This window comes from Rissa tridactyla, chromosome Z (genome assembly GCF_028500815.1).
Source record: "Rissa tridactyla isolate bRisTri1 chromosome Z, bRisTri1.patW.cur.20221130, whole genome shotgun sequence".
In the NCBI taxonomy this organism is placed as follows: Eukaryota; Metazoa; Chordata; class Aves; order Charadriiformes; family Laridae; genus Rissa; species Rissa tridactyla.
This window is the reverse complement of record NC_071497.1, coordinates 49,212,899-49,223,381: the sequence shown is the minus strand read 5'-3', so window position 1 is coordinate 49,223,381 and position 10,483 is coordinate 49,212,899.

The window sequence follows — 10,483 nt, the reverse complement described above, 5'->3', positions numbered from 1 at the left end:
CTGGGGCCGCGGCAGGCGGCGGGGGGAGTGGGGGGGCGGCGGAGGGGGGGGAGGCGTGCGGGCCGGGTCGGCGCCGAAGGGGTTAAGTGCCTCCCTGGAAGGCCTCGGGTCCCAGCAACGGGCCGGCCAATGGGAAGTGAGCCGGCTGATGTCACCGGCGAGGCCCCCAGCCAATCAGCGCGCCCCTTCCCCAAAGGGTGCGCAACACTTGTAAAAAGGCGGCGGGCGCCCCGCGAGCCGTGCGGTCCCGCCCACCGCCCCGCGCCGCCGGCTGCGCGCGCCCCTGCCGCTACCGGGGCGGCGGAGCACCCCCACCCCCACCCCGGGGGAAGCGCCCCCTCCACAGGCGGGGGTTTCGGTGACCGAGGCGTCAAGCGGACCGGGCGGTCCCCCCCTTCCCCCGCTCGGCCGGTCCCTGAGGGGGCTCCCCGAGCCCGTGCCGGCCCGCGGAGCCCCTCGGAGGAGAAGAAACACGGTGGCGTTGATGCCGTTTGGCCGTCACGGCGTCGTCACCGAAGCCCGCGGTGCCTTCACGGCCGAGGCGCGGATTGCGCGGTGGCGGGGGGACCCCCCACCCGCGGCCTCCCCGGGGCCCTGCCGCCCCTCGCCACCCCTCGGAGGCGCTTGCCGTCGCCCAGCTCAAGGCAGCGGGGACACCCTGCCCTCCTGGGGAACCCGCAGACCATCCAGGCTGGAAGGGATCTTTGAGATCATCGAGTCCAACCATCAACCCAGCGCTGCCACATCCACCGCTAAACCATGTCCCTCAGCACCACGTCTACCCGTCTTTTAAATACCTCCAGGGACGGTGACTCCACTTCCCTGGGCAGCCTGTTCCAATGCTTGACAACCCTTTCAGGGAGCAAATGTTTCCTAATATCCACCCTAAACCTCTCCTGGTGCAACTCGAGGCCGTTTTATTTCATCCTGTCATTTGTTACTTGGGAGAAGAGACTGATCCCCACCTCTCTACACCCTCCTTTCAGGTAGTTGTGGAGAGCGATAAGGTCTCTCCTCAGCCTCCTTTTCTCCAGGCTAAACCACCCCAGCTCCCTCAGCCGCTCCTCATAAGGCTTGTGCTCCAGACCCCTCACCAGCTTCATTGCCCTTCTCTGGACCTGCTACAGCACCTCCATGTCTTTCCTGTAGTGAGGGGGAAATACCAAAATAGCCTTTCTCTACCCAAATAACATTTCCCCCCATCTCCTCCTGCTCCAGTGAACACGTGGAGCCTGCGGTGCATGGCCGAGATTGACGGAGCTGCACTCCGTGAGAGGAGAGAGTGAAAAACCATTTTCCAGGCAAGCGCTATTTAAAAAAAGGGAAAGGAGTTGCCGTCGTCCGTAACCCAGCAGTACCGAGATGCCAAGTATGCTTGTTCCTATGTTTTGCAAGTGTCCGAAGGGGAAAAGCGCTGCCTTTGCTATAATATACACAGGCCGGCGTTAGTCAAAGCAAAACCAGGCTGCCTCTGGAATCGTGCAGCCGCAGGAGTGCTCCTGGTGGACAGCGGGGTTTTCCTCTGCTTTTGTGAACCATGGCTGAGGAAGACTGAGCTGTGGCTGCCCAGGGTCCCTAAATGAACCTTGCCATCCTCAGCTGCAGCCCATCCTTCCCCACACCCACGGGCAGGGCCCAAATGGTAAAGAGCTTTATGAGTTGCTATTAACCTCTTTAACCGAATATGGAAATAACGGGGAAGCGGCTACAGAAATGAGGCAGCATTGCTCCCTCCCTGCAGGAAATAAAAACGAGTGGATGTCAGCCATTTTGTAGGCTAGCCCGCTAAATCTCTAGGTACAGCCTCGGGCATAATAATAATCCTTTGCTGTGGATAATTGGTATAAGGCTGGAACAATTTTGCATATCATATTTGAGGAAAAAAACGAAAACCAACAACCCAACCAAAAGAACATGTGGCTCCATCTGTAACTGGATCATCTGTAGGGTGATGAAGATCAAATAGACAACATGAATTGAGCAATTTACCTAACAAGGCAGCCGTCAAGGGGTGAATGTCACTTTTGCCCTGTTCTCTAAGCACTTTTCTCAGCTGATCCGGCATCCGTTGGCCTCGGGTGCTTACACGGCGTCAGACACAACAAGAGGCCTTGATCTCCGGGTCTGATGTGAAGGGGGAACAGAAAGGACCGTCGTTCTTGTACCGATGATACTGTCAATAAATACGTCTTTTTCTGTTTAGTACTGGTGGCTGCAGCATTCTCTTTCCTTCAGAGGGGCAACACCATTTTCCACAGAAAGCTGCCCACCCAGTTCATTAATCTGGATATCCAGGACAGAGCTTCATGTTGCCCATTCATCAGCTTTTTCCACAGCACTTTCAGAACTTCTTTGGCTGATGCTGTCCAAAAGTTCCCGCTAGGAGATGTCGTCTTCCGCCTTTCAGCGACATGAAAGACGCTTCCCAGGAGATGATTTGCCTAATTCGAGCCTGCTCATCATGTCAACAAATCCTCAGTTGCATACCTCTTATGTTAATTTATACAGTTCAGAGAGGGAAGTGTTAATATCCAATTAAAAAAATGACCAACTTTTTTTTTGTTTTCTAGGTTGTTTTGTTTTAAGCTAACTCTTGGCATCTAGTTTAAAGGCTGGAAAATAATCTGTGGACAGTTCCATAATGAGGAAGCATACCGAGCTTTTAAAATAATTCCAGTATGCCTCCAAGAATACATTGCCTATTAAAGACAAAATAACACTGTTCATTTTGATGTATGTAGTAGTCCGAAGCTCCAAGACTCCAAACTAATTAGGTCCAAATGACACTTACGAAGTGGTGCCAGCGGAATTGTATACTTGGAGATGGTGTCAGAATGACCGTGGCTACTCTCTGAGCAGCAGCGCACACGTGCTGGGGAACGGGATTGTGCTGGCAAACTCCCTTGTCTCCAGACGATCCAGGTGATAGGGGCCTTAACTTGGATTCGACTGTGGTGATGGTAACATCTGGATTTGGTTTCAGAGCATCCATTTAATCTCTAGCTCAGTTTTTAATTCATAGCAAAGCTACTTTTTTTTGCAATGCCTCAGATAATCAAGGGTGATTATCATAGCTTGTCAAGATAATAGCTTCAACCCACTATGGCACTTCAATATGGCCCTGACCCCTTGGGTGCCTTCAGCAGCAAATGGCACTTGCTTGACCAAGCCTGGAGTCCAAACTCAACCCGCTGGTTACAGCTCTGGACCAGCTCCTCATGGGCAGATGTTTGCCCTCTGCACGGCCTCCAGGTACAGGAACATAGCACATCTCCCACACCCTGACCCTGTGCTTGATCTTAGCCTAAAACACTGCACCTTTTGTTATTTTGGAGGATGAGGACGGCACCCAAGCGCGTGGCAGGTGTGCTCAGAGAGATCCACATTCTGCAGGAACCCCCTCGTTTTTGTGCTCCAAAGGCCTCTTCGTGTGAATGACCTCTAGTGCTGCTGTGATTGTGATGGCTTTTTCGTTTGAGGAGCAAGCGGGCACGTAAAGAAAGGCAGAAATCAGTCGTGCCTCAAACCCTGTTCAGTTGCTTTCCATGGGCTCTTCTACAGAGCGCCAAAGTTTCTTCTCTGCCAGTGTCTTTCTCCAAAGACAAAATACAGAAATCCATCCTGCTTCTCTATTTATATTTTCTAATATTTTGAAGGCCGGCGGCTCCAAGTGTTATTCCTGTTTCTGCTTTCGCCTTCTTCATTCTCCTGGGCCCTTGAAACTACGTGTGGTATGAGCTCCGTACGATTTGACAAGAGGCTGAGGACTGATCGATGGTTAGAAATGGCTGAAATTAGATGCCAAGACAAATGGCCTGTTTGCCCGACCCGTGTTCTTAAAGCCTGTGACCATGCTGAAAATTTGTTACCTGACAGATATCCTGGCAGAATGGTAATATTCAGCAGTTGTATAAATATGAGCAGGTTGCAAAGTATTTTACTCGTATGTGGTTTCTTTCACACTGACGCGTTGCCCAGATTGCCCGCATCTGTTATGAGGGTAATATGGCAACCTCTTCCATCAGACTACAGCAACTGCCCACTGCAAAGCCCGGCATGGTAGGAAGCAAGTGCTTTAACCTTTGGAAGAAACGCGTCTCAGTCACTGAACACACAGGGCGGACAAAAAGTTGCTTTGTGAAGCCATCTGAAGTAACAGAAGCCTTCGAAGTTGACTTTCCTAGATCAGAAAGGGAAAGCGAGGGTCAGCACAGCTGATTGCCATATTAAGGCTTGGCAGAAACAGTAAGTATGCCGAAACTTGGCTTTTACACTAGCAAACTGGCCTTCCATGTTAAAAGCAGCTACAAGGTAGAAGGTTACTGACAGAAGACACTTCTGGCCTCAAAATCCAGGAGTATGAGGATTAGTGGTCTCAAATTCAACTTTCTTTAAGATCAAGTGTCGGGGATTCAGAGCTGTACCGGAGAAGGCACTCCTTCCCCGTTTATTACTCAGGGGGGCAAACCATTTGCCACTTCGAGAAATAGCGTTTCCCTGTTCTTACCTTTAACAACTTCTGGCCCCATTCCATCCATATTCTGCACAGTGGGGTTGATCACGGGTCTCAGTCTTGAGCTCTTTGTTGTGTCTCCCGAATTGCATCCGATGTCCTTAACTGTGACCGACTCTGCTGATCCCGAACTTCAGAAGGAAGGATGACTCCTCCCTCCCGGGGCTCACCCTCTGCAGGTGGCAAGTTCCCCTGGGGATGTCTATGCCTCAATGAAATCACAGCCCACGCGGGCACCGGGGATCTGGATTTAAGCTCGTTTTGGGTACCGGTAGCGGTGTAGCCATGGCAGCACTGAACTCAGCGTGGGCTAGCTGCTCGGGTACGCACCCAGCAGCCCAGATGGATCTTACAGCCCGCACCAGACGCCATCCTTCAGCACGCGTATGGGTGTGCGAGCCTCAAGTTCAAAAGCAGAAAGCCAGACTACAGTTAATTTGGGAATGTCTACCTTCGTCTGTAGCGAAGGCACACAATGGAGAAACGCACTGGAGGCAGCAGCGTGCGCGGGGAGCGCGGGCTGGGGGTCAGCCTCAATTTATGGCTCGGTTTAATGGACGTGACTCCGCTTGGCTCAAGGGTTCACGCTGTTTCCATAAGTTGACGCAAAAAACCCCACTCCAGCCCTCCAACCTCAAAGTGCGTGCCGCTGCGCCAGGTGAAAAGAACATTTTTTTGCCGTTTCCATCGGGGAACGCCTGGGGTCCGAGCTCCCGAGCGCCTGGCCAGCGCGCAGCCTCCGCAACTCCCTAATTAATTGCTGGTCCTAATGGGCGTTACAAGAAGACTTCCCGCCATGGAAGGCTGCCCACGGGGGGGGGGAAAAGGGGTGAGAGCAGCACCCTCAGGCCCACGGTCCCAAAGCGGGACGAGGCGTTGCGATGTTGTGTTAATTGAAATGAATGAAGGGAAGAGAAAGGAGAGGAATGGAAAGGCGATGAGATGAAGAAGGTGTGAGGCTGTCGAGGATGGACGTGGGTCTTCCTGGGGGAAGGGGGGTGGGTTGCGGACCCCCAAGCGCGGCCCCTCCGCCCGGAGACGGTGACCCTGGACCTCGCCGAGGAGCCGAAGGCTCCTCGGCGAGGTCCAGGGTCACCGTCTCCGGGCGGAGGGGCCGCCGGGCAGCGCTTCCCCCCACCACCATGATGTCCCCGCAGCCCCGCTCCGCACTGCGTACGTGTCGGCGGCCTCCCTTGAGTTGGGTAGGGGGTCCCCACCACCCTCCACCATCGCCGCTTTAAGGCTCCGGAGCAGGCAAAGGGTGGGTGGCGGGGGGGGCGGGGGGGGAGGGGGGAAAAGCAGGCGGCCGAGTTCATCTGAGGACACAAGCCCCAGTTCTCAGAAATCCCCGCGCTGCGGGAACATCGAGCTCCCGTTACCGCAGTTGAACAAACTGCCCTAGATCGGGGGTGCCCCCCCCCCACCACCACCCATTCCCCCCCACACACACCCCCCCTTTCGCCTTCCCCACGTGAGCCGCGTGGAAACAGACCCCCCCCCGCCCCCGACCCCGGCCCCCCCCGCAACCCACACCCACCCGCGGCCCCCGCACCCGCTGCCACCGTGACACCGCGCTCCGGTGGGGGGGGCGTTATACGGAGGGGGGGGATGGGGTGGCGGCTTTGCGGCTGTTTTCCTCTCCGTGATGTATCACAGCTATTTTATTTTATTGTATATTTTGTTGTTGTTGTTGCGCTTTTTATTTTTTATTATTATCAGTAGTATTTTTTTTTTTTTTTTAATTTTTTTTTCCAGGGAGGCCCCCCTGCAAGCGCGCGGCGTCATCCCTCTCACCCCCTCCCCGCGGCCACTGCCACCCCAAAAAAAAAAAAAAAAATTATAAAAATTATATTCTCTTATACATAATTTACATGTATATATAGAAAAACAATATATAACATATAACCTATATGCTACCTAACATATAGTATATCTGAATATAATCTATATACACACATTTTTCTATATTTTTATATATTGCAATACATAGATACCTATTGTACATGTGTATTACATATAGCGTACTTCACGTATGCATAATACATATACGATAAACAGAACATACACATATTTAAATAATAAATACATAAAAGAGAAAGCTAAATTTATTATTTTTCTCTATTCTTTTGTTCGTTTGGCTGGTATTTTTTGGGGGGGGGAGTGGTGGCGGAGCGTAGCATCGGACCGCAGGCGGGGGTGGGGGTGGGGGGGGGAGGATGTGGGGGTGCGAGGGTTTGGGGGGGGTGTGTGTGAAGGTTTTTTGGGGGGGGGAGGAGGGGGGGGGGGGTTGCTGCGGGTTATTAATAGCAGCGCGGGCGCGCCTCTGCCTGTGCTGCGGAGATGCCCCAGTCCCTGCATCCCTCCCCCCGCCCCCCCCGCTCCCCGCCAGCCACCCGCCTCCTCCAGCCACAGCCCATCCTCCTCCTCCTCCTCCTCCTCCTCCCCGGGAAAGGGACGGGCGTCCCCGCCGCTGGCTCCGCCTCGCCTCACCTCAGATGCCCTCCGCCGCCGCGCTCGCCCGCCGCCTCCATCTTAACGCCCGCCCGCCCCCGCGATGGCGCAGACGGGGGGGACGCCTCTGCTAACATGTCCGCCTCCCCTCGACCTGCTCGACCGCCGGCCCCGGGACCGCCCGGCTCTCGGCGGGGGAAGGCGGCTCCGCCGCCTTCCCCCGCCGAGAGCCGGGCGGTCCCGGGGCCGGCGGTCGGGGGCTTCGTTTCCCTGTCTCCCCCTCCCCACCCGCAGGTCTCCCCCCACCACCCCGGCATCCCCCTTTTCCCGGCCCTCTGTGGGCTTGTGGCTTCCTTTGCTGGGCGCCGCGGGTTTATTTTGGGAAAAGGCGGCATTTCTCTGCAGAGGCACCCGCATGGGTTTGAGGTTTTCCTCGGCCCCCCTTCCCCCCCCCCGCCTCCCTGGCCCCGTTGCCTTTAGGGCCTTCCGAGCGAGGTGGTGTCACACTAACAGTCACATCAACCCGTCGCAAAAACTGGGGCGATGCCGCGTTGACCCCTCACCAGAACTGAGACCATGGCGGATTAACCCCTCACCAAAAACTGAGACGATGCCACATTAACCCATCGCTAAAATGGAGATGTCACGTTAACCCAGCAAAAAAATCAAGCCCGTACCACGTTAACCCAACACCAAAACCGAGATGGTTGCATTAACCCCTCACCAAAACCAAGGCAACGTCGTATTAACCCGTCGCCAAAACTGAGACGATGCCATATTAACCCATTGCTAAAATTGAGACATCACATGAACCCACCAAAAAGACTGAGACCGTACCACATTAACCCATCACCGAAACTGAGATGATACCAAGAGGTGAGGAGTCACCTTCACCAGTGAAGCAACAGTGGTCCACAGCGGCCCCCTACCACAGCGACAAGACCCCCCGCACTTCCCCGTGGCTCCTGGACGCGGTGCACACACAGTTCCTCAAAGTGTTAATTTTCTGCAAAGCCTGCACAGCTAATACAGCAGGTTATTCTTCTTCAACTTCACCGTTCAAGATTTTCTGCATGACAACAGCTCCTGACAAGAAGGTTTTGGGGAGGGTGAGAGGCAGGAGAACAACCCGGGGAATGCTTTTTGTCATATATCCTGAATATCAAAGTTATTTTTTAAATGTTTACCAACCCAGTATTTAGTTCCCAGTTATGTGCAGAAATGTATCTCCTTTCCCTCCCCTTTACTGGTGTTTTTCATCAGAAACAAAAGCGGTGTTGGGGTGGGAGGGGGTGGGTGTTGTCTGACTTGACATTAGACTTTCCTAGCGTTCTGGCTGAAATTGAAGACGTCTGTATTTTTCTCCCCGGACAATTCTCCTCAGGAAGCGAGGATCTTTTGCAATCTCCCACCATTGCGTCTCTACTACTGCAAATCCTCCAGCAGTGGGAGTCCTGAAGCAGTAGCACAGGCTGGCTTTGGAGCTTTCTCAACTATAGCACTGGGAAGCCATGCTGGATGCTGTAACTGCAAGTACTGGCAACTAAATTTACCGTCATGCTGTAACTGCCACCGCCGGTGTCATGACTGCTTCGCTGTGAGAGTTTTCCTTGGGAAATTTAATTCTTTGCCAGTAGAAATCCTTCCCAGACAAAAATAAGTGTCTGGTAAGCAGCTTTGCAATACAAGGCTGTAGGTCCTGGTGGACACCGTGTTGAACATGGGCCACCAATGTGCCCTTGAGGCAAATAAGGAGGAGTGTTGCCAGCGGGAGGAAGGCGGTGAGCCTTCCTGTGTATTCAGCGATGGTGAGGCCATGCCTGGAGTGCTGGGTCCAGTTTTGGGCTCCCCAGTACAAGAGATACATGGGCATACTGGAGAGAGTCCACCAAAGGGCCACAAAGACGTTGAAAGGACTGGAGCATCTCTCCTATGACGAGGGGCTGAGAGAGGCGGGACTCTAGAGCGGAGAAGGCTCAGAGGGATCTTGTCAATGTGTACAAATGCCCGAGGGGAGGGTGCAAAGAGGACGGAGCCGGGCTCTTTTCAGTGGTGCCCAGCGACGTGCCCAGCGACAGGGTGAGAGGCAGGGGGCACAAACTGAAACGTGGGAGGTTCCCTCTGAACATCAGGAAACACTTTTTCACTGTGAGGGTGACTGAGTGCTGGCACGGGTTGCCCAGGGAGGTTGTGGAGTCTCCATCCATTCAAAAGCCACCTGAACGTGGTCGCGGGCAGCTGGCTGTAGGTGGCCCTGCAGGGGAGCCTGGCCGGATGATCTCCTGAGGTCCCTTCCAACCTCAACCGGTCTGTCGGTGTGTGATCTGACAGCTGGATGGGTCAGTCAGTGCAGGTTTGGAGTCAGTGTTTGGGAATATGTGACAGAAACAGCAAAGGGTTTAAACAAATTAACTTCCTTTCGTAATTTTGGGTACTGCTGGGTCATAGCCTCGTATTGATTCTCCATTGTTTACTGGTGCCAGTGAAGGGGTCTTGTGGGTTCTACAGCTCATGTCCCTAATGCTTTTTCAGCTTTTAGGATTTACTTACTAACGCAGCCTGTGTATGTGTAGTAGTACAATGTGAACTGTTCTGTGCTTGACTACGCCTGTGCTTGCACATACATGCCACATAACTGTAAGCCATCTCTAAGGACGAAAGAGAGAGCAGAAAGTCTTCTCTGGCCTTAAACCCATCCTCCTAGTCCCTTTATTTTTCTAAAAGAAGGGCTTTGAGCAACCTGGTCTAGTGGGAAGTATCCCTGCTCAGGGCAAGGGGGTTGGAACGAGATGATCTTTAAGGTGCCTTCCAACCTGAACCATTCTGTGATTCTATCATCCCTGTTAAAGAAAGATTTGCCTTACAAAGACGTACTTCAACAATATGATAGTAGATCCCATCTTGCAGTCTGGTTGTACCTGTACAAGCTTTGTTTAGTAATAATCAGTTAAGAACATTGTCTTACTTGTTTAGGTTACCTTAGGTTACCTGGGATAAATGTTGCATTTATCCCAGAATGTGAAAAATGCTATTATAACCCTGAACTGCAGAAAATACTGGTTTGTTTATACTTACAAAATGCTTTTCTGTATAACAATAAGCCATTGACTTTCACTGTCACCCCTTTAACATGCCCCTGTTTTAACCTTAGCCTGTACTGACTTTAGGTAAAATCTCTTCTAGTCAGTCTTGCACTCAAATCTGCTTAAGCTAAAGTCTGCGGCAAATCAGCTTTAGCTAACTTGATTTTGGTTGTTTTGCAAGAGAGCCAGAGGAGGTCTGAGATACTTAGGGCAGCGTATGGGCACATAAACTCTACGCAAATTCAAAATGGCAAAGACCTGCCTCACCACTGACTCTTAATGTTAAAGGAGCTTAAACTCCTAACTTCTCTTAACTTTCCCTGATACTCATCTCCTGTGTGCACCCTCAGGCAATTAAATACATAAATAAGTATTATAAATATATAAAGTATATATATATCTCTATAGAAGTATATACATAAGTATCTAAACATAC